Genomic DNA, 4,305 nt, shown 5'->3' with positions numbered 1-4,305 from the left:
ACTTGCTGATTATGCACTGTTTTGTGCTTCTATGTTCATGTCTCGAGTGACATATGTACTTGCAATCATCTGAGAAGACTTGGGACATATATGACATGTGTGCATGTTGCTTTTGGCATCAAAAGTGTCGCTGTTAATCACAGTTTACAGGTTTAGACTGCATGTTTTTGGACCCTGGCAGTGGATCTGCAGGAGTTCAATCTGAAGCAAGTACACAGCATATGTATTGACAGTTATTTCTACGAGCTGGACAACTTGATTGTGGACTATTTTGGGCTGATACTGGGCTGAAATTTACTGGGTTTTTACTGCATTTAATTGTAGAAAATTTTCATCAACTGTAGTGGACTGAACTTAGTCAGTTGGACTTATTGACTTGCAGGGAGTCAGGCATTTGACATACAGGCTGTTGCATCATGGCTAATGCACATGGGACTGATAATATCACGCAAATAGTTGGAGAAAAGCTAGACAACAAAAACTTTGCATTATGGAAATTCAGAAGGAAAAATTTTCTGGTTGGCAGAGGATACTGGGACTTATGCACAGGAGATGAAGCAGCTCCTGAATTGCCTGAAGCAAATGCAACAAATGAACAGAAGAAAGCTCACAGGTTATGGACTGAAAGAGCATGTAAGGTACTGCATTGGTTTTCACTATGTATATCCGATGCTATGGCTATTCAAATCATTGCCTGTGAGTCTCCGAAGGATGCTTGGGATATACTGATGAGAAATTATGGAACCATGACACATGCACGGAAGATCCAGTTGAAACAACAGTTCATAATATGTGTAGGAATGGTAGGAGCATCCAGGTGTATACCACGGAGATTAAGACCATAGCTGATCAACTTGCTACTATTGGCTCAAGTGTATCAGAAGATGATGTGATTGCTGTTGCAGTAAACGAGAGGATATGCCAACTTTGCGGATGGGAGCCGGAGAGCAATTACACTTGGCCACAGATAGCCCAGTATCAACTTTGCAAGAGTGAGCACCCACATATAGACAAATTCACATCTTGAACTGCGATCAGACCCACAAGCAAACAATTGGTGAAGAGCAATCAACTATTCAGCAGCTTGGGGGTGCGACAATCAGAAGACCCACGTATCATCATCATTATCATCTCTCAGCAAAGTTCGCCACCAAATGCAAACGATTGCAGAGTTTTCAGAATCAGACAACAACCACAGGCCAGAAAGGCATACTAGACCTGGCACTTGCAGCCAGCTGAAATGCATGCCGTAAAAACATCAACAAAGGATATGACAAAAAGCTGTGGACTCAATGGACATCCCTGCCGCCTTAGAGATCTGTGTCCACAGAGTCCATATAGTCTGCCACAAAGAAACAAACTGACATGTTCGTCCTCAGACAAAAGTTGGGACACAGCAAGCAGTGTGTGGCCCAAGGAGCCGTGCTCTCTACTTAGAGGCCATAGCGGGGGACCAACCTGCATCTGGAGGTCCTAATTGCCTCCACTGAGCTGTCACCTGACATTTGAACAAGAAAGATCCTTTCCCCCCTTCGGTTGGATATGCAATGTCTGCAATTGTTCCATCCCACAACATTGCATCGCCATGGAATGCAGTGATTGTAAGACCAGTCAATGTGCTACGAGCAATCTCTGCATTGCAATCTCTAGCACCCAAAGGCAGCATTGCATCACATGTTTTGCAAGCAAATGAGGACCGGTAGTCAATGATTAATGTTTTGCTACAACAACGTGGACACTAAATACGATCTTGTTGAGGAAACCTGATTCGTTTACGGCCTCGTTGATGTTTTCTTGGCAGTCGGCCTGTCTGATTCCTTGGGCGCTTAGGTGAGATTCCAATTTTCGGATCAACATCACTCTTCTTTGCACCATGCCCGAGTCTTGTCTCCGTCACATTTGCTTGGATCTGCCGAATACTTCCCCCGGATGGCATCTCAATGGTTCCAGGGGCAAGCAATCCAGCTATATGGCTCTGCAATGCTTTCATGTTTTCAATACAGCCCCTGACATCAGCAACAGATAAAGAGGTTGCTACGTCCTCAAGTCTTTCCAAACTCCGACGTAGCTCGCTGATTTCAGCCTGCAGACATGCATCTTTCTGCGATTCCATGATATCCATGTCAGCATCAACATCTTCATGCACCCCAACTGCTGGCAATGCTCCTCGCATGGACATAACATGGTCAACCACAGGAAGAGCATCGCGAAGATGTGAGAATTTGGTATGTAAAATTTGTCTTAACCCAAGTAAGTGCTTGCATTCTGTGGTCTGGTCAGGGCAGTCACAGTAACTTGCTTGCACGGAAACATTGTACCAAATGTCCGAGTTTGACTCGCTTAAAACCTTGAACAGCATGGACTCCTCACTAACCACTAGGATAGTAGATGGGTCAAGTTCGAAGCGCTTGCATATACGGTATCCCCCTTGCAAGCACTTTGCATGGTCTTTGGATGCCCCTCTGTGTGCATATCTACCCGACTCTGCAATCCCCTGCTTCATCTTGAACCATTCAAGAGCGGTTCCACCCATCCTTGTGCCCGTCTGACTATCACCAACCAATGCATGCATAAGCTCAGTTATGGATCGATTGATCTTTCCATCTAGCAAGGTGTACTTAATGTACTGCCACAATCGCTCTACCAAGTTTGTGGTGTCAATGTTTCCATGGTAAAACAATCGCCCAAATTTGGGCCACATATATCGCCACTGGGAGCTTCTACCACACCAACCATGAGAAATGTAGCTTGTGACATTTGGAAACTGTGAGTACTTGCGCATGGTTGCATCAAACAATGTGTCAAAGTCTTTCTCACTTGATGCATTAATTGACTCATTCTCTGGTACAGGCAGTTTCTATCAGCGCTTCCAACCTTTGGCAACAAGTTTTCTACCCAAGCTTTCTTGACATGAAACCAGCATAGTAAAATTCTGCATGCTACCAGCTGTCTTTCAGCATCATGGGACTGCCAGCAGTGTGGATCTTCAGCAATGACATTAAGAAGGGCAGAGTACTATGTAGGAGACTTGTCGATAACAATAGCCGCTGGTCTCACGTGATCCATTCTTGCGAATACAGCTTTGATGGTTACTGTTAGTGCAACAATCTCCTGTGCAGTCCCTGGATCAGCCGAACACAGCATGAGCCATAGAGGAATCCCATGCCCAATATGGTTTGGTGCGACGACTGCATACAATGGAAGACCGAACATATTGGTTTTGAAAGTGCTATCTAGAGCCCATGCATTGTTAGGAGACAGACGCTTGCACATTTCCAACATCCACTCGTCTTGCAATATCAAAATAAATGGTTGCTTTGCCACATTTTCAGCAGTTGGATCATATGGCTGCACATACAACACCTTGCCAGTCTCCTTCAACTTATATGCCTCGTGCATCATTGAAACCCAATCATTGTCAGACACCTGACTTCCCATCCGCAACTTGTATGCCAGTTGAGCAATCTCTTTTGGTATCATAAAGAATCTATGTCTTGCCCTATCCAAAAGAGGAACTCTGGACATCTGCCATGTTTCTTTCTTTGAGCTCATTTTTGCTACGTGTTTAACTGAACCCATGTCAAACAAATCATCCACACAACAACGCATTACATTCTCGTGCACGGGTAGATTGTATCTATCACTACGAGTACCCGGCTGATGCCCTTTGTGATCTGCGTATAGAAATATTGTAGCCCTGTCAAGCGCTGTTTTGTAAACCACATTCACGCGAAAGGGACAGCCACATCGCTTGGATTGTTTAGGTCTTCGCACAGTTGTGCCTCTTCTGTTGGGCTTACCGCTACGATGGCAATCGTACCGTTCATACCTGACATCCGGGCAGCTTCTCTTCCATGGCCTGCCCTTTCTTAGCCGACTATTGTGCTTGATCTGAATTTCTGCCAACACTTCTTGCACCTCGTCTATCCGACACTGAAATGTCTCAGTCGCATTCTCTTGGGCCAGCAAAGTATGTTTAAACTCTTCAGCAGATACACGGCGCACTTTTTGACAAGCACAAGCAAGCATCAGGGCAGTCACATAGCCTGTTGGAATCCCATGATGCAAGATATCTGTACACCAATGCCTTTTCAGAAAGCTGAGAGTTTCAGCCAAGCTCCTGTGACATCCGTGATCTCTATCGAAGTGAGCATCCCAAACGATATCAGACCATTCTTCGACCCATGCAATGTAAAGCTTGTCTTTTGACTTCAAGCACAAATGGCCGTTCGCAGCAATGCATACATTCTCTTTTATTTTTCGCCATCTTCGTATATCAATGCTCTTGTACGGACATGCATGCCT

Source organism: Lygodium microphyllum, chromosome 3, assembly GCF_053477565.2.
Source record: "Lygodium microphyllum isolate KBCC chromosome 3, Lygodium_microphyllum_v1.1.10, whole genome shotgun sequence".
Lineage (NCBI taxonomy): Eukaryota > Viridiplantae > Streptophyta > Polypodiopsida > Schizaeales > Lygodiaceae > Lygodium > Lygodium microphyllum.
This window is presented reverse-complemented; position numbering follows the sequence as displayed.